Source organism: Protopterus annectens, chromosome 7.part0 (genome assembly GCF_019279795.1).
Source record: "Protopterus annectens isolate FY-2018-M chromosome 7.part0, PAN1.0, whole genome shotgun sequence".
Taxonomy (NCBI): domain Eukaryota; kingdom Metazoa; phylum Chordata; order Ceratodontiformes; family Protopteridae; genus Protopterus; species Protopterus annectens.
Genome location: NC_056739.1, coordinates 953,762,179 through 953,787,909, shown reverse-complemented (window position 1 = coordinate 953,787,909; position 25,731 = coordinate 953,762,179).

The following is a 25,731-nucleotide window of genomic DNA, read 5'->3' as shown; positions in this document are numbered from 1 at the left end:
GACATGAAATTGGTACTTCTGTCAGCCCGTATTTCATTTGGAAATCCTACCCTGCTGAAAATTTCTAACAAAGCATTTGCCACCTTTTCTGCCTCAATGGAAGACAGAACCACCACTTCAGGGTATCTGGTAGCATAATCTACTACCGCTAGGATATACTTTTTCCCTGTGGCACCCAGGGTACTCAGAGACCCCACAATATCCATAGCTAACCTTTGAAATGGCTCCTCAATCACAGGCAAAGGCATTAAAGGAGCTTTCACCTTGACTCCTGCCCTGTCTAACATTTCACACTGTTCACAGGTCCTGCAGTACCCTGTTACATTTTTGGAAATCCCAGGCCAATAGAAGTTCTGCATAATCCATCTCTTTGCATGCTTTATGCCCATATGACCCGCAAAGGGAATGTCATGGGCTATGGCTAGAAGTGCCAGATGGTAGGCTCTCTCTAGGTACTACCAACTGCTGTATTCTCTCACCATCTGGTCCTCCCTCAGAGGTCCACTCTCTATACAGTAACCCTTTGTCCCAATATAGAGATTCCCCTTCTCTTGAGAATCAGGTGCCTCACTAGCTATCTCCATCAGACCTTATAATGTATGGTCTGAGAGCTGAGCCTGTCTCAGCTCTCTCTTAGTAACCCTTCCCAGCTCCCCTTCCACAATTTCACGTAATTTTATGTCCTCTCTCTTTTTCCTTTGAGCTACAATTCCTGTAATAGGCCAACTAAGGAGAGGTAAAGGATTACCCTATTCCAGGAATTGTAGTTCAAAGGAAAAAGAGAGAAATATAACTAAGAAAGGAGAGAATAAGACCAGATCAGTGCTTACTTATGCAGCAGGCAATGAAGAAATTACCAATATAATCAAAAGATATTGGCCTATATTAACACAGGACATAAAATTATGTGAAATTGTGGGAGAGTTTCCATGTTTTGCCTACAAAAACAAGAAAAACTTAAAGAGACTACTTTGTGCAAAGGATGGCTTTGCTAAACCTCATGAATCGGTCAGAAAAGGAACCACAGTGGAAGATGTACAGCATGCCATTTTATTGACTATAGTAATGAGTTTATTCATCCAACCACAGGGTTTGTACATAGAATTACCAATGCAGCCACATGTACTACACCACATGTTGTTTACTTAGCTACGTGCAAACTCTGTCTTGCTTATTATGTCCAAAATATGCTCTGCCTACCCTATTCTTTTCATTAACTCTTCTATCTTCCTTACTAACATTTTTTTTTACCTTTTTCACTCTGTATTTCATTATTTCCATCCCATTGGATACTTATTTGTTAAAAAACTCATTATTGCTATAACTAAACATTAATCTGCTTCTTTATTATTATGTACTGTACTTGTATAACCTGTATGCCTCCTTTTTTTTTCATTATGTACTGTACCTATACGTTCATTTGTACCTGCATTTTGCACTGTAATGATTTCTGTCCTCTCTGAATATTTCTCTGTTAACCAGAAATGTCCTTGTATATACAACTGATGTTATTTTTGATATTTGCTGTTATTTTATCTGTGTGTCATGGAGCTTATCTTCCCGGGCCTCTACTGAAAATGGACATATATCCAGTTAGACTAGCCCAGTCAACAAATGTAAAATAAATAAAAATAATAAATATGTCGGCAAAACTGACCAGATGTTTAAGCAAAGGATACAAAGGCACCTTCGAGTTATATCTGACCAGGATGAACATAATGTGCTAGCTGTGCACATAAAACAGAATGCAACACAATCTTTCCTATTTAAAGTATTGGAAGTTATTCATGTTTGACATAAGAAAGAAGACATTGTAAATAAAATGGAGAGACAAGAAGTAAAGTGGATAACTACCTTACAGGCAGATCGACCACCAGACCTAAATCTCATAGTTCCACTTAGACCAATCCTAAAGGGTAGAAGAATTAAGATTGGTTAGAAAAGAGGTGTGTTTGTTCTTCTGGAACATCATTAGTTTATTACCTGAAAGGAAAGAAGAGATGAGCACTATTCCTTTAAATACCCAAGACTCCATTTGATGAGACAACAAGTTGATAGAATAACTATAAATAGAAAATAAGCCCCTAGTTATTTCATAATCTGAAGAAGATAATTCAAAAGCACTTATCGTATGAAAGGGGCCGTTAAGTTGTACTTCATTTTACTTCGAATTTTAATCTGCCTATTAAAATATTTTACAAATTTTTATAAATATTTTACTGACCATGGTGGTGGATCTAGACTTTCTATTCGTATCTATTTTATTTGTCTGTGATCCACCTTTGGTAGTGAAGAGGTATCTTGTTTTCATTTTACCATGGAGTAAGGGGGTCAGGCACCATACCCAGAGCCCTTGGTCAACATTATACTGTTTACATACTCTCTTAAACATATGAATGAATCTATCAAACGTATCCTCCTCTGTAAATTGTGGAAGAAATTTACTGACCTTTGTTGCTTCTGGGGTTCAGTTACTCCCTTCCCCATTACTTCCATGACTCTGGTGAAGAGTCATTATCTCCTTTTCATGTTGCCTCTGCCTCTCATTCTCCGCAGCCTGCAGATGTAGAAGTTTCTCATTTTCCTCAGCCTCCACATGTCTCAGTCTATCTGCTGCTTCTATTTCTAAATGCTTCACCTTCAACTCAAGTCTCTTTAGCTCCAGACAGATTTTTAAATCCTCTGTGGAAAGGTTGAGCTGTCCATTTTCTGAAAGTTGTACATCTCCACAGCCAGTCTGATTGCCCTCCTGGTTGCTATTCTGTGATGCAGCTGTGAGTAAAGCTGCAATCATGTCTGCTTTAGTCAGGTTGGCATGCACCAGTCCTTTAACCTGGCACATCTCAGCCAACTGGCTTCTTGTCTGCTTGCCGTACTCCTCTGCTGACATGCTTGCCTGCTCTCCCTGACTAAGCTAACAAAAAAATTAAACAATTGTGATATGAACTCTGAATGTTCACTACGTGGCTGATTGAGAGTTCCAACACCTTCGGTGACCACTGTACACAGGCTACAGGAATTCAATATCCACACCACTACAAGCCAATTAATATGTGATGTGGCTATCTCACCACTATCAACCAATTAATATGTGATGTGGATATCCCAACACTGCTAACCAATTAATATGTGACACCCCTGCACTGGCCCAGTAGTCAAGGAGCCTCAATCATCACCACTAGCAGCAGTGAGAAATGTACACATTGGGAGGATGACAAGTACACACACAGTAAAGTACAATTTCCATTAAGACCACAGAGAGATCACAGTCAGTCTGGGGGCTGGTTTCTCCCTCTTTCTCCAGATCTCCAATAAGACTTCCCACTGGCACAGCTATAGGGTAAACATCTCAGCTGAGAGGTCAAGCCAAGATCGCCAGCATCCTCTCTGCCCAGCCAGTGTTTGTGTCCCTGCCCAAGTAGCTGACACACACACACTTTGAGATTTGATTTATATACAAACACACACATCACACACCTGGGGAAGGCTGGCACAGGTTTACTAGCTATTCCCCCTTCTGCCCTGTAGTTATCATTGGCACCAGCCCCTACTTATCAGCTACTATAAAGGCCCTTACAAAGGGTGACCAATCCTACTGTGTAATGTTACTATTATTCAAATGGTAAGTGCGACCAAGCCCAAGGCTATTTAGGAGTGGCCTATATAGTGTCACCAAATAGATATGCAAGTACTCTAAGCTTAAATATATCTTAACAAATCAGCCACAATTAAAACGATTTAAATATATTTAATAATAAAAGAACAAGACCATACTTAAACAACACAATAACTACAGATTTCAGAATCACAGGAAATATTTTAAAACAACATTGCAGGACAATCTCAAATAAATACAGAAAACCTCTAAACTAGTCTTTACAATATTCATATCTATATCTAAAATATACTATGCCCTAAATAACTTACTTACAGAGCAACATGCAAGCAGAATTGCTGAATGAATGTTTCTAGGTCCAAGACAAAATACAAAATGCACACTCTCTGAGAGAGTTCCCAAATTAATATCAAAACATTATTGCTGGGTTAGCCTGGATGACATCACTCTTTGTCACCTGCCTTCAGTTTCAAGGCTAACAGAAACTTAAAATTTAACATTTCTATGTGAAAAATATATATTGCTCAGATGTTTGCTCAGAACTGAAAGTCATAAAACAATTAAATTCTTTTACATTTTAGACCTAGTAATTATTTCTCTCCAAGACAATAGAAAGAAACTTCTAGCTCTACACATGTGTCTGCTTGCTGCACTGAAACTACTTTTTATAGCACATCGTAAAGCGCTTTTAATTTTAACTTATTTTCTTGAACTTTGCAAGTTAATTCTGTATGTTCCATTTTCTACTATTAAAACATACATTTGTGCAGGTATATAGTTTACATACATGTCTGATCTTTTCCAGTAGGGTACACTGTGGTTACATTCTTGAAGGTCAGTACATAACATACACTTCTCTTACACTTGTAAGACAAGCAGATGAATCATATTACTATTCACAAACGACATATGATTATTTACAAAATTCCAGATAGCTGGGCTGACAGTATTTCCTTTTGTCACATTTCTATATAAATCATATTAATATTTTCAAGTGACATATAATTATTTACAAAATTCCAGATAGCTGGACTGGCAGTATTTCCCTAGTGTCACACATTCTATACTGCGGAAGCCACCATTTTTGTTTTTAGTAATTCCAAACTTGCATACCTACAAATATCTTCTGTAAGCGTATTGTCCTGTTTAAAGGCAAGATAGCTAAAATGCAGAGCTGTGAAATATAGTGCACTACTCTTGCATGGTAAACATTACTTAATGTGGATGAGTATAGATAAATAGTACTGCACCTAACTAGTCCAATCATCAAGAAATCCTTAACTTTTTCTCTCTCTCTTTCTCCCAGTGAAACAAACACATGTAAGTCTGACTACTACTGCTGCTGCAAAACTTATCTTATCCCACTACTTAAAGAACTTGCACAGCTGAATTTCACCTGCAGTTGCAATGGTTCACAAGGAACAAATACAATGAGCTAAATCTATGTAAGGCAATTTCCAAGACTCAAACTAATAATTTAATTTGTTAAGTCATGCATTAGAGTGTTTTGTTTTGTAGCGTTGAATCTACTGGAAGAATATCCCCACCCCCACTCACTCACCACACTCACAGGCCTTTTACTGCTGTTGGTGATGCTACATTAACACTTCAGCATATTTTACTCTTATCAGTGTAATAAATCCCTGGAAAGATATTGAAAAGCCCATAACCATAAAATTAGATTCTGTGACTCGAGTCAAGTATTTAGAGTTCAGACACCTTGTCTTTGTATCCATGAACATTCTACCTCACTGATTGCTCATACTGCTAAGCCATCTAGGTGGGTTCTTCCCACTCCATTCACTCCGCTCCCCTGCCCTTTCCCCATATCCCACTCACCCACCCACTCCCAGCACCTCTACTCTTATCCTAAGCAAACCACTCTCCCTGATTCCTATGATCCAATTAAATACAGCTCTACCTTGTCCACACCGACATTTCATTCACACCTTACTTTATTTTATTTAGCCAAACATATCTGCTCTCCCTTACATCCATCAGTTTGAATTCTCATCCCCTCTACTATAATTATTTGCATCTTTCTCTACTTTATCATCACAATACAATCACCACCTCAAGCTGTCTTACATTAACTCCAGGCTTACCACCTTCTCTTTTACTGTACACACAAACTAACATTGCACTATAATTTTACTACTGACCAATCACATCTCCCCCATGCCCTCCTTATCACAAACTGCAAGGCAAAACACCTAACCACACTGTCAAAGCCCACTCTGAAGTTAAAACATATCCAACTTTACCTTCAGCTGTACACCTATCACATAACATAATCTCTACTTACACCTGATTTTACATTCAAAAACACAAATGCCAATTTTACTATTTTTAAACCCACTATCACAGTTGACATGCTCCTCCTAACCTGCCTAGCCTCTTTACTCTTAATTCTCAATCTCACTACAGCTATGTCTTTGCATACCCCCACACACCAATACACATCAATAACCTCCTACATCCCTCTCCCAAATAAACAACACAGCTTCTCACATATCTCCTCCCAGCTTTTTCCCTATACCCTCCCATATTATTCAAGCCACAAATTGGCCTCCTCATCTCCTATGAAACCACACTTGACAACAGTACCATCACCTATAACTAAAAACACTTCCCATGGTACTCATTCTTCATTAGCTATCTACTCAAATGTGGAGACATGCATCCTAACTCTGGCCCACCCTCTATTTCTAACCACAAGAGTAACCCCAAAGATTTAAACATACTTACACTGAACTTTAGAAGTATGTGTAATAAAATAGCACCATTGCATGCCTGGATTGATCAAAATAAACCTGACATACTAGCAAAGTTCCTCATTAGCACTCTTCAAGAAAAATCTTGATGAGTGGATAGGAAATAGGAAATCCTCCTGGGAACACTTCTGTGGCTCTGCTCGACAGTGGCACAGGAAAATAACTTTCTTAGGTGGAATAAGCCAGGGAATCTTATTGGCTAGGCACACTTAGGCCCTTGGGCCGATAGCCTAGTACCTACCAATGAACCTATGAACCTTGCCAAAACATGGCTACACCCCAATGTAAAAGACTCAGAAATAATACCTCCAAACTTTGAAATAACCAAAACAGATAGATCTAAACAAAAAGGGGGAGGGATAGCACTTCTATAATCTGCTACACTCAACATCACACCCTACACCAGTAATATACCTATATTTTCCAATACTGAGATACTAATCTCTTTTTTGAACCTCAACATAATTTGCATAATAGTAATATATATCCCATCAGGTAACAATATACCAGTGTTGGAAAATATTTTATCCAGGGCATCCCAAAGTATAAACCTTGCAACAATAATCTTAGGAGATGTAAATATAGATTGGCAAATCATAGCTTGCAACTCCCCCACAAATAGCATAAATCTATATGTTTTTCTCAACTTATCAATACTCCAGCAAGATACAGCAAAGGTCTTACCTGCCAGTTCACTCTAGACTGAATCCTATTATCCCACCCTGCCAATTACCCCCTCTTCTGGTACACTGTCTAGCTCCCTTAGTGATCATCTACCAGCTTATTACCTTAGAACAAACTCCCAACACCTAAGAGCACACACTATAAAATCAGTTAAGAACTCAACTAATTTTTGCCAGCATAAATTCAGTAATCTCCTACATGAAATAGACTGGACACCCCTTAAACAACTACCTTTTAATGATGCTGTGCTATACTTTAATAACACCTTCCTTCACATACTTAATACACCAGCTCCCATTCATATGAAAAGAATCAAAAAGAACTCAGCACCATGGATCTCTAAGGAATGTAAACACCTGATGAAGCAAAGGGACCTAGCCTGGTCAACCTGGAAACGAAACAATAATGAACAAAATCATGTTAATTTCAAAATACTGCATAACAGAGTGACAAAACTAATCAACAGAGATAATAAGTCATATTATTCCCAGCTTCAACTCCAGCATGAGTCCCAGTAAATTTTGGCACTCCATATCTTCTCTCCTTAACCCTGAAAGAAATGGAGAGCACATCCTATCACTTGATATCCCTCCATCACAAATAGCCAAAAACTTTAACAATCACTTCATAAAATCAATTTTGGACCTACTAACTAACACCCCTAATGCTGGACCACCCCATCCTTCAACCTATTCAGACACCAACCCCAGACCATCAACTACTTCTAACCCTGTCATTATTAACCTCCCTACTCAACAAAATGTCATACAAACCCCATTCTCATTTCAGCCCATACCCACTGACACCACTAAGAAACTGCTACAAAACTAAAACCCTGCTCTATCTCAGCCGACAATCTTCCACCACACTACCTCAAACTGGCTGCTAACTCAGTCCCTACCCAATCAGTATCCTTTGAAATAGGTCTTTGTTTCCATATGGTAGGTACTTCTGATTCAGACAATCTCACATTACCCCCATCCACAAAGGAAGAAACTCTTTTGATCCATCTAATTTCCATCCTATATCCATCTTGTCACCCATATCTAAAATTCTAGAGAGAGGTATCCATCAGCAAGTAATGCAATATCTATTGCAAAACAGCCTTTTAACCAAAACCCAACAAGGCTTCTGACCTAGCAATGGCACAGCTACAGCCCTATTATCTTTTACAGACACCGTGAACAACGCCAGAGATGCAGGATGCCATACAGCCTCAGTATTTCTTGATCTCTCCAAGGCCTTTGACACAGTGTCTCACCCCTTAATTTTGAACACACTATCTAACTTAGGCTTCTCATATAACACAGTAAGATGCTTTCAGAGCTACCTCAAGGATCATAAACAAGCAGTGAAATGGTTCAGTGAACTCTCACCCTTTCCCGACAACCCTACTGGAGTTCCTCAAGGCTCCATCCCTAGGACCCCTATTCTTTAACATTTTCATAAACAACCTTCACACTGCCTCTCACCCTGGGACCCTCATTCAATACGCTGATGATTCCACCATAATCTGTGCTGCTCAATCACTACCAAAACTACTTTCAAAAACTCAACAGTCCTTTACTGCAGTTGAATCCTGGCTAAGAAATGCCCTACTCTTTCTTAATCTAAATAATACAAAACTAGTATTCTTTCATCCCAAACACACCTCCACTGTCACTGATTATTTCAACATCCTTGCATCTGACAACGCTGTCATAGAAATAGTGCAGGAAACCAAACGTCTAGGTGTTATCATTGACAATAAACTTTCATTTGACCCACATATACAGCAAAATATAAAGAAAACTCAACAATAACTGGGACTCTTATATAGAAACAAAGATTTCTTTACTGCAGCAAGCAAAACTACACTTGCAAACACATTTTTACTTCCCTCCCTTCTTTATGGTGCCCCTATCCTAACTAACTTACAAACTTCTACCCTAAGCAAGATGGAACAGTGCTGCAACAAAGTTCCAAAGTTTGCCACAAACCACTTGTAAACCACTTCTAGAATTAAACTGACTTGAACTCCCCAACCAACTTGCCTTTATTCAGGTATCCACCTTGCACAACCTTATTTTCAAGCCTACTGCATGCTCTGAACTAACCAATGTAGTCACACCTTACACACCAAACTGATCTCTATGATCAGAAGACAAAAATCTCTTAGCTATCTCAAAACCCACAAGAAAATCAGGTCACTCTCTGTATTCATGCTCTGTCTCTATACTTTAAAATTCACTACCTCTAGCTACCAGGTCTATGCCTGGTCTAACCCATTTCAAAGGCTCTTTAAAAAAATCATCTCCAAAATACATGGCTCTGCTCCAGCATAAAGCCTGTCTAATGCTCAAGTCTTCCTCTTTCTGTCACATTTCAATCCCTCACAGACTGAAAGATCCTAAGGCTTTTCTAACTCCTTCTCTGCTTCTATACCATATCCTTAAGCTATTGCTCAGGCTTTATTGCTTCTATTCTTCTTAACTCTCTCTCACTATATGTCTGCATCACTAACTTTCTGTCTGCTATTTTCCTAACTGAAACTAACATTCTATTTTTCATGTGCTATAACAGTCAATGTCACACATTGCATTACCTATGCACTATTTTTTGGACACTTTTCTACATAGTGTATGGTGAGAGTGACTATTATTGTCTGTAGTGTTTTAACTCTATAGAATTGTCTAGATGTGCTGTAATATATTGCAACATCTTGTAACATAGTTTGTTCTTTCAACTTTTTTTTTGTATAGTATTTCTAATGTAATTTTTATTGTATTGGATTATACTGTATTTGTATTTTACTGTATGTCAAGCTTTTCTGCTGAAAATGGGTTCTGTAGACCCAGTCAGATCACCCCAGTAAACAAATGTCGAATAAATAAATATAACCCCATCCACTCCAATAGGACTGTGGGATACCAACTTTTAAACACAAACAGAAGAAAGACAAAATATTATACACAAGATAAAACCCTCAGGATGTCAACCATATAGTAACTGAAAGTATCTGAATACTGTCCCATAAATTGGTTTCCTAGGTCAGTCAAGAATAAGATCTTAGGTGCGCTGCTCACCCACGAGTATAACAGTAACTCTTTAGCAATTAGTTAACACATTTTGGGATTTCATTTTGTTAGAACAAGCACAAATATTTCTGAGTATAGTAATTAAATGTTTATCATCAATTAAGGGAATTTCCCTTGCTCAGTTCCAACATAACTCCCAACTATTCAGATTTTCACAAAATGTCTAGATTTCTACGTCTTATTTTTGGTCTGTTTTTCATAAAATTGTGGTTTTCTGACAATTCACTGAGGATTGAATTCAGAAAATAATTACAGACATTTGAGTTTCTGATTCTTACCTTCAAAAAATTCATGTTAATCCAAAAAACTATTATTTTTATCAAATTTTTAAGGTTGTAAGAGCAGTATGTAAAAATTGTCCCTTTTTTGGGACCTTTATCTCCCCATTAGTGATGGCTTTGTCCATATTTCTTGCTCTAAGAGGTTAAGAGGTATGGCTCTGGTGAATTTTACATGGAAGTGTCTACATACATAATTTGTACTCCATCTAAATTGGAAAAAATAAGTAAAAATTCCAAAGTGGAATGTTGGCTATATAAAAAAAGAAATTAGAGCTTACTGGTTCCATGCTGTGTTTCATTGTACAGTTTTCAATGAATACTAGAAGAAAATCTGTTACTCTATTAAAACATCATGAACATTTAAGACGCATTTAAATGAAGTTCTTGGTTTATACAGCATCTTTCTTAATGTCAAGCTGAACAAAAGTGATTTTTATGTGTTAGTGATTATTTTAGTTATAGCAAAAAAAAACCACTTTCATAATGCACAAGCGATCATTTATAAAGAAGATCAGAAGATCCTCTAATTGCACTGTCATAAATCCATGGATAGAAGTTCTAAATGTAATAGATCTACACTGCCAGACCATGAAATAAATACTCTTCGACTCATCATTTTCTCATATTGTCTCTGTTATGGCCTTTCACTTTTCTTTATTGTTATCTCATGAGATTGTCACTCTTATGCATTATAGTCTTATATGTGTATACCTGTGTGACACAAAATAGTGATGCTCATGTTTATAACATTTTATTGAACAAAGAGGTTTTGCAGAAGAAGTTAGATGAATGAGTGAATACCGACCAATGAAAATGTATTGTGCATTTTACTATACATACAAATATTTCAAGCATGGGCATTAATGCCCTTCTAGCCTGCCAATATACCAAAATACTTGTTCCCATAATGTGTCCAGGCTGTTCTTAAACATTTGTACACTAGCGCTTGCTTTAATGTAATTTGGTAGTGTATTCCATGCATTAGCTGCTCTCTTGGAGAACCCATTAGTACTCTTTCCATTCCTATAGGATCATAGGTTCATAGGTTGGTACTAGGCTATCAGCCCTAGGGCCTATACAAGCCTAGCCATAACAACTCCCTGGCTATTTCTTCCCACACTATTTACTTCCCTGGACCCCTGTCTAGCAGGGTGACTGACGTGATCTCTGGGGTGAATTTCCTTTCTCCCATCCAATCGTCAAGGTTCCTTTTGAAGAGGACCAAAGAGGCACTCTGCTTGACATGTATGGGCAATCTATTCCAGAGTCTGGGGAGTCTATGGGTCAGGAACCTATCCCTCCAGCATGTTTTGTTTATTGTGATGACAAGGTTTAGATCCCTAGAGCATGTGGCTCTAAGGGATTGGGATTTCTTTAAGTGTAGCATGTCCAACAGCTCTGGGTTTGACATGGCCTTGTATGTTAAGCAAAGATCGCCTCTGAGTAGACGATATGCGACAGAGTATAGCTGGAGTTTTTTAAGGCGGTCAGCGTAGGGCATCTGCTTTAGGCCTGTGATTCTTTTAGTGAGGTATTTCTGTGGCCTTTCCAGTTGTTGCAGATGTCTTGAGAGGTACATACCAAACGGGGCATTGTATTCTATAATGGGTCTAATGAGGGATGAGTACAGTGGGACAATGACCTCCTTTTTCTGGATGAAAAGCCCTTAGTGATGAGGTGTGCCACATAGAAGGATTTCCTGACTGTTGTGGCGATGTGGTTATCGAAGGTGAGACCACTGTCCATCTGTGTCCCTAAGTCTCTTATCAAACTTTCGGTGTTTAGTGTACTGCCACCTATATGGTAATTCATGGATACATGTTTTTTCCCAAAGGGGATAACTATACATTTCTTGGCATTGAGCTTGAGCCCATGGCTCTGGCACCAAGCATCTGTTTCTGTAAGGCCCTTTTGTAGAGTATCCACATCATTTGGGGATTCAATAATGGCTCCCTGTTTGCAGTCATCTGCAAACTTTGTTATCCAGAGTCCCTTAGTGTTGGCCTGTACTTCAGAGAAGTAGATGCCAAACAAGAGCGGCCCCAGGACTGAACCCTGAGGTACTCCACTTGTCACTTGTCTGGAGCTGGATTCGGAGTCGGCTACTTTTACAGTGTGGGTTCTATCAGTAAGCCAGTTAGCAACCCATTGGGTGACGTAGGGATTAATGCCCAGCTTAGTAAGTTTAGCTATGATTCCAGAGTGAGGGATGGTGTCAAAGGCCTTGGCAAGGTCTAGATAGGCTGTGTGGGCCACCTTACCCTTGTCCATGGCTCTGGAGACTGATTCAAAGAAGTCAATCAAGTTTAGGAGACAAGATCGGCCCTTCACAAACCCAAACTGGGTGGGGTCCAGTGTTTGAAGGTTGCCAATGTCTTTGTTTATAAGTTCCATGATAATACGCTCCATGGCCTTGCAGATAAGGCTTGTCAGACTGAAGGGACAGTAGTTTCCGGGATCCAAGGTGGATCCCCCCTTGTGGAGTGGGATAACTGTAGCTGTGCGCCACTCAGTGGGCATGAAACCTGAGGTGAGGCTATGATTAAACATGACACTTAGGTGAGGTGCCAGTTCATATTGTAGTTCATGTAGTACACAGCCCGAGATGTCATCTGGTCCCATGGATGCTGTATTCTTAGCTTTGGAGAGTGCATTTTTTACCTGTGTGGCCGTTATTACCGGAATTTGGCAATCTTCCGGTATTGAGATGGGCCATTTAGGGGGTGTGAGGAGGGTGAAGTTGGCACTGAATCGATCTGCCAGGATATTGGCAACATCCTTGGGATCAGTATATTTAATGCCATTCTGTTTTAGCTCAGAGCAGATCTGAGCATTGCCATTTAGATTCTTGACATAGTTATAGAATGCCTTGTTGTTGTCTTTGGAATCTTTGGCAATTTTATTTTTGTAACTAGCTTTGGAGGATTTTATGAGGGATCATAGTTTCTTACTGAGGCTGGTACGGAAGTTTTTTGCATCCTGGGATTTTCCTCTTTTCTGAAACAATTTCTTCCTTTTGTTGTAAAGTTTGTTTATGGCAGGGGACCACCAGATCGGCTTCTTTTTTTTGGATGAGAGCATCTTGGTTCTATTTGGGATGGCACAATTTATGCATGAGTGGATGTGCTCGTACAGTGCCTTAGTGTAGGATTCAGCAGTTGAACTTTCAGCTCCCGTCTGCATGGGTGTCATGAAGTTTGTCACTTCTGACTTGAGTAGCATGAAGTTGGCTTTGGAGAAGTTTTTTATGGAGGTTTCCTTACTGGGGGGTGGGGGTGGGATGTGGATGTTAAGGGTGATTAGCTTATGGTCAGACGTGACTAACGAGGGGGTGGAGCATCAATTTCCCATGTTGGTAATGACCAGGTCTAGGATATTGGAGCCCCTGGTGGGACTATGGATTAGTTGATCCAGGGCGTTGGAATTTATGAATTCCAAGAACTGTTGGGCAAAGGTGTTGGTACATGAGTAGCTTTCCCAGTTAATGGCAGGGTAGTTAAAATCACCCAGTATTAGGGTGTTTTGTTCTATCTTAATATTTTCCAGTATGTTTAGAAAGGTGTAGTGAGAATCTTGGGGTATGGTGGGGGATCTGTAGCAAGCTACAATTTGGATTGCAGTCTTACCTAGTGTTAGTTGCACCTGGAGAATTTCAGACGCATTGTGTTGGACAACTAGCCTGGTGGTGTGAATATCCTTGGTGAATATTGACACTCCTCCACCTTTAGTGTTTTGGTCTTGCTTTTGTGGTAAGAGTTGTAGCCTGGTACTGCAGGGGTGCCCTCTGAAGCCTTGAACCAGGTCTCAGTTACTGCACAGATATCAGATATCGATGTTCTCCATTTTTAGGAGTGCCTCGAGAGAGTGCATTTTGAGGTTTAGACTTCTAGCATTGAGTGGCATTACCTTCAGATTTTGCATGCTTGTACCTGTTACGGTGGTGGTTTTGTTCTTTGAACTTTGCCTAAAAAAGGCACTATGGGGTGGCAAGAGCCTTGGCCAGTAACCTGAATCCCAGATGCGACAGATGTCTGATGATTCTCTACTTCTTTTTGATAACCCCAAACATTCCCAGAGGCAGTTGTCTCTAAATGCCCTATATACCTGAATAAGATCTCTTAGATATCTATAAGAGTCACTGTAGAAGTCCAGATATTTTAGTCTTTCTTAAAAACTTACATTTTCACATCCACGGATGCCCTTGGTGTATTTCTGCTGTACTCTTTCCAGTTTACTCATGCTTGTTTTCTTATAAGGTTTCTATATTGTTACTCCGACAAAGTGTATCCTGCACGCAAGGAGTTGCACGGCTGCAAGTCAAATGAATAACAGAAGAAAACGCCAGCAACAAAAATTGGACTGTGAAAAGTAGTTTATTGATGCATTAATAAACTACCAAAACACCAAGTAGGTCCCACATACCGGTTTCGGCCCAGGTTCAAACCCAGCCTTCTTCAGTGTATACCAACAGAACCCATTCAGAAAAATTGGGTGTTTATATACAACATACAATTCAATGATTGGTTGTATAAATCAATCAATCAAACTCATTAATATTAAGCATAATAATATATCTGGTATTGCAATAATAAATGCAAGAGACATATTTATGAAAACAGAAAATAATAGAATGACATATCATGTATAGAAAATTTTTTGTTAAATCCATGTTTATTATAGTTATTATTGTATTCTATAAGTGTTCATTTAATCCTGGATTTAACAGAGCACCAAGTTTGGTGATCCACTTCTTTTCTTTTAGATCAAGTTTAGTGTGCCAACCCCCTTTATTACTTCTATCACCAATAATTTTATCAATTATGGTGAAACGAAATTGAGCTTTATTGTGTATCAGTGTGTGTTTGAATAATGCATTAGATGTTTTTTTACATCTAATGTCACTCAAATGTTCTGATATCCGTAGCTTAACTGGTCGCGAAGTTTGCCCAACATAAAATGAATGACAGTTACAATGTGCCATATAAATGGCCCAATCCGTGTTACAATTGGCAAAGAATTTTATGTCGAACACATTATTACTGTTTCTACTGGTGAACTCTTTTGTTTTTGTTATGAATTTACAGTTAACACAATGACCACAAGGAAAACAGCCAATGAGTTTGTCACCCAAAATGGTCGTTTGATATAAATTGGATAAAGAAGATTCAAAATGGTGTTTGTAATGATTAAAGTATCCCGCTAAGTTTTTACCTTTTCGAAATGAAAACAAACATGTGTTTGGAACAATGGATTTGGTTTTAACATCTGATTCCAGTATATTCCAGTTTCCTTTAATGATGTTGATAAAGGTGTTGGTATTTCTACCATATGTAGTGGTGAGACGCAATATGCTTTTCGTGTTTGGTTTTTGTTTGTATGTTAACAAATTTGATCTCTGTAACCCTGAGGCATGATTCAAAGCCATTGTAACAAAACCTGAATTATAGCCCCTGTTCTTAAACCTAGTACACAAATCTTGAGCATGATGACCAAAACTGACATTGTCAGAGCAATTTCTTCTCATTCTGATAAATTGCGATTTGGGAATATTTTTGGCAATGTGTTTTGGATGAAAGCTGGAGGCGTGGAGAATGGTGTTATATTCGGGAAATTTTCTGTAGGTCTCAGTTTTTAAAGTATTATCCATATTCCTTGTGACCAGGACATCCAAAAAAGTTATTGATGCTAGATCATAATTGATAGTGAATTTTATTCCCCATTTATTATCATTCAGATATTCTACAAATTCAAGAAGATATGGAATATCCGATCTCCACACCATCCAGCAGTCATCCAAATACCTCCGCCAGATGTCTATCTCAGGCAAAAAAAGGTTGTGAGTAGCATCATAAATCATAATGTGTTCCAAATAAGCCATAAATAGGTCAGCATATATAGTGATGTTATGGACAGCCGAATATAAAGCAAAACAATTCTAAGAATATATCAGTTCAAAATTGTATAAACAGTCTTTTCTTCAAAACAGCAGGTATCCTACCAAAATATATTCAATGAAATGGTGAGAATGCAGTTACTGTAGTTTGTTTTGGTGTTTGGCTTATTTGCAGATATTGGCCCCAATGGCACAATAAAGGCTGTGAAGAGAAATTTTCAAATTTACTTCACAGCCTTTATTGTGCCATTGGGGGCCAATACTTTTCACTTTTTGGTGTTTATTGGTATTGGCTTTGTTGTTTTTTGTTGTTTCTGATTTGCAGATATGCACGAACCCAAACTCAAATTTGAAACACCACAAGACTGCTGCTGCACAGCACATTTATATTAACCAAATTAAAACACACTGCGGACTTGGTATAATTTGAACAGCATGTTATAACTTGCAGTCTTGCATCAAATGACAGCTTACAACAGCTGTAGTTTGTTTTTATTAAACAAACAAAAAAAAGTGTGTATACCTCTATACATATTTGCTATTACTTTTTACTAACCTATTGAGCTGGAGGACGAGCTGCCAGACCCGGAGAAACGAGAAAGTAAATTTGTTCACAACACCTCTCACTAGTGCTATTTCCAATCAAAACAGTCATCTGAGAGTCTAATCCATTAATCAGTCAATCTGTTCATGAAGCTGATGTCATCACACATGCCCCTGCATGTTGATGACATTGCAGGATATGCTGGTGATGTGTGATGGCATCAGCGAAAAGTTATATTTATAAATAAAAATAATAAAAAAAAATCGAAAAAATTGGGAATTGAAGGGGCCACTTGGGAATTTGTGGCACTCCATTATTTTGTCCTCCAATCCAGTAAATACCCAGGAATTCAGTACTGTTGAGAGGTATGGACAGGGCCTTCAGTCTATTCATGTAGGTCATGTGTTGAAGGCCCTGAATTTTCTTGCTGAGAAACCTCTGATGTCTCTCCAGCTGTTGCAGGTGTCTGGTGAGTTAGATACAGAAGGGAGCTTTGTATTCTCTTAGTGTTCTGATGAGGTTTAAGTACAGAGAACTTAATAACATCCTTAGCTCTGAATGTGATGCCCTTACTTATGAAATTGCAACACAGAAGGCCTTCCTTACCACTGTGGAAACATGGTGATTGAAGTTAAGGTTGCTATCAATCTGTGTTCCCAAATCTCTCATCACAGGGTTTGAGCTAAGGGGCAGTGTTAATTTTGTGATTTGCAGGGACTTTCCCCTTGCTGAAAGTGATGATAATGCATTTTTTTGCATTTGGTGTGAGTCCATGGCTTTGGTACCAATCATTTGTCTGTGTAAGCCCTTTTGGTAGTATGTCAACATTGTTGGGGTACTCAATGACTGCACCCAATTTGCAGTCATCTGTAAACTTGGTAAGCCACAGGCCATCTATTTTCACCTGGATGTCTGAGAAATAGATTCCAAACAGTAGGAGGCCCAGCACAGATCCTTGAGGTACACCACTGGTAACTGGTCTGCTGGTAGAGATGGAATCCCCAACTTTGGCTGTATGTGTTCTGTTGGTGAGCCAGATGGCTACCCATCTAGTGACACATGGGTTAATTCCCAGTTTTAATTTCTCAAAGTCTTTTGGGTATTCCCATGATGGGAATGGACCCCATTCCTAAGTCAAAGCACAATTAAAGTTAATGAAATTAGTACTGTTTCAGTTCCCAGCTGGGTGATTTTCTCAATGATGCCTGAGTTGAGAATTGTGTCAAAAGACTTGGCTAAGTCAAGATAGGCTGCATGTACTGTTTTGCCTTCATCTAGGGCTTTGGTGACATTTTTGAAGAAGTCCATCTGGTTTAATAAGCATGATCCACTCTTAACAAATTGTGTGAGGTCAAGTGTTTGAAGGTCACCTATGTCTTTGTTGATAAGGCCTTTCAGATTAGGCTGGTTAGACTTATGGGTCTATAGTTCCCATCCCAGGATCGGTTGATGGACCCCATTTGTGCAAGGGAATTACTTTTGCTGTTTTCCACTCTGTTGGGACAAAGCCAGTACTTAGACTATGGTTGAAGAGAGTGCCAAGTGGTTCCACTACGTCCTGTTTTAGACCATTTAGTAGGCAGCCTGGGATGTTATCCGGTCCCATAGAGACTGTGGTTTTGGCCATGAGGAGTGCAGTTATGACCTGCTCTTTGGAGATACTAGGTAGAGGACTGATGACAGGTATGCTTTGGGGTATGTCTGGTGGGTACAGGGGGTGAAGTTTGTGCCACATCTGTCTGCTTGCAGGTTGGAGATATCATCAGGGTCAGTATGAGTGGTACTGTTCACTACTAGTTCAGGATAAAGCTGGGCCTTCCATTTTAGATTTCTGATATAGTTAAATAATGCCTTGTGATTATCCTTAGCTAAGGATGCTAGTTTGGCTTTGTAATTGGCCTTAGAGGACTTTACAAGATGCCTAATTTCCTTGTACAAGCTGTGGAGGGTGTCTTTCCTCTGCTGAGTCAGTTCTGTCTTGTTTTTAGACATTAGTTTCTTCCTCACAGTGTATAACCTATTTATGCTTGATGTCTACCAGAGTAGCTTGTTTTTTTTTGTGAGGACCTTGTTTTGATCCGTGCAGGTAGAGTTTATACTATACATTTGTATAGGTGTTTATACAGGGCATTTGTGTACACCTCTGTATAGGAGTCATTGTTGACAGTGGTAGCAGGGGGTTTGAAACTATTTATGCTGTCACAAATGCAAACCTTATAAAGAAGCAGGAAAAATATGTCTTAAAACATGGTATGCCCACAGACCAGTCAGGTAAGCACACAATAAGTGTTCCAACAGCTGTTCTCAGGTTGGATGGGTAAAATCAGCCCTCTTTTGCCACAGGAGTTCAGACTTTGTCCTTCTTAATGAAAAATGACTGGTTTAGATCCTATGTGTTAGGGAATCACAAAACAGATGCCTAAAAGCCCTGAAAACAGTGCCCTTACAGCAGTAGAAAAATGCAAGTTAAATTCTAAGCAAGTGAAGGAAAAACAATAAATAGCACAGAAGTCTTTGAGAATGCAATGAATACAAGCAAGCAATAACTTTTTTTTGCACACAGGTACTCGTTGTTTGCAGTGTGTGTATGACATATCTCTTAACCTATTAGTTCAAGAATCTGGACAAAGCCTGTCAAAATGGGGGAACAAAGATCCAAAAATAGGGACAGATTTTAAATATTGCTCTTATAAACTTAGAAAGTTGTTAGAGTAACATGTTTTATGTTAATATAAATTTTCTGAAGGATATGAAGTCTGAAACCCAAATGTATGTCATTATTTAGTGAATTCAGTCCTCAGATTATGTCAGTGATATGCCAAAAAACTACAACTTTTATGAGGAGCAGACCGAAAATATGAGGAAAAATCTGGACATTTGAGAGGTATGGTGTATGATTCTGTGGATACTTCCAGGGCTATGATCACTGGTACTGTTTTAAGGAGATTTGCTTGGCTGCATTCTCAGAACCTCCCAGATGATTTAAAAAATGGGATTAAAATTTTGTCCCTAGACAGAGACTTAGTGTTTGGCCCCTCTGATGCAGAGGTGATCAAAAATTGTAATGAAAGGGGCAAGTTAATCCAGGGAAGCTCTAAGATTTTTCAGCCCTCCTTTTCCAAACAGTCCAATGGATTTTCTTTCTCCTCATCCAGTTTTGGCAAACAAACCCAGAATAAACAACAGAATTTAGGTAAACAGACTTTTAAGGAGTTTTAAACCACCCAAAACCAAGGTCCACCAAGTCTGAATGACTATTCAAGAGACCTTGTGACCCCCCTCATAAACTGGCCTTTATTCTGCTCCAGAAAGTCTGAATCTCCATTTTTCTCTTTGGCAACATATTGTTTCAGACAAATAGGTTCTAAAAATCATTCAGCATGGTTACAAATGACAGTGGGAGGAAATTCCGTCTTTCCAGGTGGTCATACCTCATCCTGCAGATCAGGCTCTTTTGTTTTCTCCTGTTGTTCATCCCATGCTCTCCCAAGGAGTGAAAGAACCAGTTTCTCTGGCCTAGGTAGGAAGTCGTTTTATTTAAGGATGTTCGTAATGCCAAAAAAATGCTTTGAGACCAGTTCTGGATCTTTCTACCTTAAACCTTTTTGTGAAAGTGCACAAATTCAAAATGATGTCACTTCACAACCTGTTACCTCTTCTTTCTCTTTTTAGTTTTCTGGTAACTCCAGTTATAAAAGATGCTTATCATCACATCTCTGTTCATCTATACTTCAGACTTTTTTAAGATTTTGTGTGTCTGGATCACATTATCAGTTCTCTTCCTTACCCTTTTTTTTTCTACCCACTGCACCAAGATTGTTCACAAAGTGTCTAGCTCTAATTCTAGCTCATTGCAGGCTATAGGGCATTCACATTTTTCCATATTTAGACAACGTTTTCAAATAGCAGGAGTCTCTTTCTTGGGTGAGATCTCTTGCAAAAACTGGGATTCCAAGAGAACATTCAAAAGTCTTTCTTGACTACACTTCAGTTAAAAGATCTCTTCTTCTACAGGAAAAATATATCTTTATTTGGATCTGTTTTAAGATTTTCAACTCAGACTTCAATCACTGTGAGGGAATACTTTAGAATTAGGGGTTTCTTTGGATCTTTGATTCCCATGAAACCCCAAGCAAGACTCCACATGAGAAAGATATAGTGGCATCTGAAATCTCTTTGGTCAAAGTTTCAATACCCTTTGTTTTTTCATATCCCAGTACTTGGGCTTGTCATAAGAGAAAATTTTTGGTAGAGATAACAGATATCTTTAAATCTAGGTCTCCCCTTCTTCATTCCTGCTCCAAAACAGTCACAACAGATGCTTTGGACTTTGCTTGGGGTTCAATTTCAAGAGGGACAAACGTGCAGGGGTATATGTGACACCAAGGACAGATGCAAGTACATAAATATCAAGGAGATGCTTTCCCTAGTAAAGCCACTCAACTCTCTGAAACATCTTTGATCCCTGGGACCTCTTCAAGTAGTTACAGATAATACCACAGTCATGTGGTACGTCAACAGGCAAGGGGGTACCAGTTCATAACCCCTTTGCAGACTAACCAGGCTATCTTGGGATATAGCTTCACAGCACAGTCTCAATCTACAGGCAATCTACTGTCAGACCAAAATTGTGTGATGAACAGCTGAGCAGGACCAGGGCAGACCCTCACAAATGGAAACTAGATTGGGGGGGGGGTTCTTCCAAGATTTGATCCTTCTGTTTGGAGTTCCAGAAGTAGGCCTCTTTTCCTCCTCACTGAACAATCAACTGACAAAATTCTGTTCCAGGACTCCATGTAAAAAAGCATGGAAGACACATGTCTTTTCTTTTCTTTGGACAGGAATGTTTTCTTTATGTCTTTCCACCATTTCAAATAATATCCAATGTACTTCTGAAGATTAAGAAGGAATCCCCCAAGATCATTGTGGTGACTCTTCTGGTCCAGGCAACCATGGTTTCCCTTCTTTTGAAAATGGCTAGGAGCAATTACCACAAGCTTCACTGCATATTGGATCTACTCACACAAGAACAGGGTTGTTTGATACACCCCAACATCACTCATCTTCAATTGACTGCCTGAGTGACAGGATCTTAATTCCTTTTAGGCACCTGTTTTCTGAGGCCGGCAGCAAGTACTAAAGGAGGCAAGAAAGCCTGCTTGTAGAAAATTATATATTAGCAAATGGACATGGTTTTCTATTTGGTGCCAACAACATACTGAAGATCCATTCAGGCATGGTTGCTCTCTGGTTTTGCAGTATTTGTGTAAGTTACAAACCTATGGCATTTCTTATTCCTCTATGAAGGTTCATTTATTGGCCATTTCGACATGTCTGCCCATGTATCCTCCATTTTCAAGGCAGTCTCATGTCAAAATGTTCTTGAAAGGGGTTTTGCATAAGGAAGGGTTGGATTCTAGAAGTATTCTAGAACATGCTACTTGGTCCTCTGTACATATTTTTATAAAGCACTATAAGCTGTATTTCATTTCTAGATCCAGATTAGGCTTTGTTAGGACTATTCTCCATGGATTCCTGGACTCTTCTCCTTTCACCTCCCAAATGTTGTAAACTACTAGCAGTGATACATATGAAGCACATAGTTCAGTTCTTTAAGTTGAACTTACCAAAACAGTAGATGTGTGAATGATCACTGCTCTAGTAGCCAAATTCTCTTAATTCCTCTTAAATGTCTGCATGGTTAACCCCTTAAAGCTTTAAACACACAAGACAGACAATAATTCCACAAGTATATGTTACCTGAAGTGCATTATTGCAGTCATACAATACAAATATTACTAACAAGTAAAGCAAATGATGATGTGTGTACCATAACCATCACTAATTACTTGTTAAATAATTTTCCCTCAGAAGTGTGACACATTTTGCTTCAAATTTTCAAAGGATTGTTTTATAATTAATAGACTAACAACTGGACATGCAAAAAACAAACACAAGTGCATTCTCAGTGGATTTTTAACAGCTGCCTGAAGTAGAAAAATGGCAATAAAACATTCATTACTCTGAGATTGTGATAATTTTATGTATGCTTGGGAAGCAATAAGCCTTGCATTTTACTCACACATATATAATGGACATTACTAGAACAAATGCAGCTTTGTTTAGTGAGCTGTTTGCAATGCTGAAAGGCATTGTGACAAGAAAAGTATTTGTTGGCAGTAAGAAATATGCATCCATAAAACCAAACAGCTAAAGAGGTCAGACATCTATTAACCTGTGCAGAAATTTATCCTTGGATATAATAGAAATAAACATCATCCAGCAGAGAGAACCTCAGAGGTGTCAAGAGCTGGGCTACTACAATGAACAATCAAGGCGCAGGGCAGCTCAGCCAACATATTAGATTTAGTCATCACTGTACATTCTCAGCTGAAAAAAAATGATGCTTTTTTTTCAGAGCCATTCATACAATAAAGTCATATCTCTTCAGTATAAATTAACCACATGATATGACATGAAATAGCCAATCAAGGTAATTCCATTTGCATACCAATTTATATGAGTAAAACAGCATACTTTAACAATCTTAAACTTACTTAAAGTACAGATTAATAACATTTCTTAAACATTTTTATAACAGATATAATAGTCATTCTTTTATTGTGTCCTTGCCCTAGAGACACATTCAATCTGTTTTCTTTTTTATTTTCCTTCTTGCACACTCAAGAACTTGAAATACTCCTTTTTATGATAAACTTTACAAATCCGCTTAAACAAAAACTTGTTAATTTCCTTACGTTTCCCCATTACTACCTAGATGATGCATTCTCCAACTTACGATTTTTGATCTTTTGCATATTTTGCAGCACACTGTTTAAGTGGACATATTATTTTTCATACATAGAGCCTATCAGTTTGTCATGAAATAGTATTCAGAATGAATTTGGTACTGAAAAACAGACAGTGACATTTTTCTGCTGCTGAGAAATGCAAGTTTGGACACACAAGTATAATTATAAGATTTGTTCTTCTACATGTTCAATGGGTCTCCAGCATTTTAACTCAGGGATACAAATGGAAGGTAAAATGTGTAATGAATAATAACTGCATAAAGATTCCTAATCCACCACCTTCGCAAGAACCAGTACACATTACTGTCTAAATTAGTGCGGTGGTAAGCGGAAATATGCACTAGTAAGCAAGTGTAAGCACTATTAAGCAGTAGTAAGTGGAAGTAAGTATATTTAAGCAGTAGTAAGCGAGTTTAAGTCCGTTTGCATGGGGGTAGGCAATGCGCACACAGGTTAAGCAATATTGAAGCTAACTCTCTGTAAGCATATTTAACCAGAGGTTAGCATTGCTTACCTTTGCACAAACCCTCGCAAACCCGCTTACAATTGCTTAAAAGTGCCTTAAGCACTCTGTATGCATCAGCTGCTGTTCTGGCCAGAAACAAAATAAACAGCCTTTGCAGGTCTTGAACCCAGGACCTTGTACACCATAGCCACAATAGTTAACCACTAAGCAATCACAGAAGTACATAGGATTGAGGTATCACCAAACCAATCCTCACTATAGGGAATTCAAACTGAACATGTGAAAGGAATCTATATACAGCTTTATGTTGTATAACCTACTACATAACATAAAAACAGACAGTGAACTGGAGTACTGCATTAAGCCCAGATGTGAGGTGTCATTGTAATAAAGTGTTGAGATCCCCTAATAAACACAAGGACCCCATGCAGTGTACGTACACATGAATCATGGATACCAAATACATATATAACATGTAATGAATAATAAATCAATGCCAAAAAGCAAATATAATGCAACTTAAATATTAAGCAATGCTAAGCATTGCACAGCCCAGCTTAGTAGGTGTAAGCAATGTGTAGGCCAGCTAACTCAGTCTGCCCATTGGTATACCATTTTAAGCAATGCCAACTTTAAGTAAGCAAGTTTGCCCATAGCTTAGCCTTTTTAAAACCATCCAATCATGGCAAAGTGTGAGAAATCAGCCCTATTTAAACCCAACAGGTGGGAATACATCTCAAAACTGGTTGTAGCTTCTCCTTGAAGGCAATATGTCTGGAATGGGAGAGGGTGTGCGCTTTTGGGTGCAGCACTGGGGCATCCAGGAGTCCAGACTAATGGCCGGACTCCTTGTGAAAGACCATGACCAGAGACTGCTGCAGGGCCAGTACCAGGGTTCCCAATATAAAGAGGAAGCCTGGGACTGTCTCGGCAGTGACCTCACCAGTGCCACAGGCATACCCTGAACTGTTGAGCAGGTCAGGCATCACTATGCCGACCTGAAGTGGTGAAAGGGGGATCTCTTGGATCAGTGGGTCAATGAGGCTAGGAGGACAGGGGAGGTCCTAGCCGTGTGTAAGTTATCAGTCCACTACCTGTTTAATAATTGCCAGCTCATGTATATTATGGATAGGTATGGCTAAATATTCCTCTTATGTCCTTCACAGTGCCAAGTGAGTGGGCTATGAACCAGGAGGGCCATGGATGTTGCTTGGAGTGGTTGCGATGTGAGGCAGGTTAGTAACATTCTTGCATGTACTGTCATAGGAAATAAATCTAAAAGTAGTAGTAAGTTAATTGCCTGTATAAAACCAGTATTGTTTAAGGCATGTACTGCATACACCAGAGAATATGGCAGAAAGAGTCTCGTATAGGTTGTATGTAAATAAAAGCATAATAGCCTGAAAATAAAGGTCAAACTGCTGGACTGCATGTGTTTATTCTGGTATCATATGGTAATGTAGATTTGCAATCACTTAATAATACTGTTGTATTAAGCACTGTTACCCACACTGTGCAACATAAATAAAATGTGTAGAAATGTTTGCATATGACTGGTGTAATCCCAAGAGGTAATATAGTACA